Genomic DNA, 505 nt, shown 5'->3' with positions numbered 1-505 from the left:
ATTTCCAAAGGTCTCGGTTAGAAGTCATCGCCTCGGTGAGGCCCAATGTTTGAAGGTCGTGCCTTACCTCCTCATCCCAGGTCTTCCTGGGCCTACCTCTTCCACAGGTTCCCTCAACTGTTAAAGTGTGGCACTTTTTCACACAGCTATCCTACATGACCATACCAGCGCAGTCGTCTCTCTTGCACACTACAACTTTTGCTTCATAAGTTCAACTTTTCTCTCAAGGTACTGACACTCTGTCTAGTATGCACACTGACATTACACATCCATCGGAGCATACTGGCTTCATTCCTTGTGAGCCTACGCATGTCCTCAGCAGTCACGGCCCATGTTTCACTGCCATGAAGCATGGCTGTTCGTACACATGCGTCATACAATCTGCCTTTTACTCTGAGAGAGAGACCCTTTGTCGCCAGCAGAGGTAAGAGCTCTCTGAACTTTGCCCAGGCTATTCTAATTCTAGCAGCTACGCTTTCAGTGCACCCACCTCCACTGCTAATTT

At 48.7% G+C, this 505-nt stretch overlaps 1 protein-coding gene across 1 annotated transcript in view; it reads right to left on the bottom strand.

Moving 5' to 3' along the window:
* LOC106879895 (WD repeat-containing protein 35) overlaps window positions 1–505 on the bottom strand; it is a 99,754-nt gene that overhangs the window by 82,364 nt on the left and 16,885 nt on the right. The window lies entirely within an intron of this gene.

The sequence above is a fragment of the Octopus bimaculoides genome, chromosome 10 (genome assembly GCF_001194135.2).
Source record: "Octopus bimaculoides isolate UCB-OBI-ISO-001 chromosome 10, ASM119413v2, whole genome shotgun sequence".
Lineage (NCBI taxonomy): Eukaryota > Metazoa > Mollusca > Cephalopoda > Octopoda > Octopodidae > Octopus > Octopus bimaculoides.
This window is presented reverse-complemented; position numbering and strand designations above follow the sequence as displayed.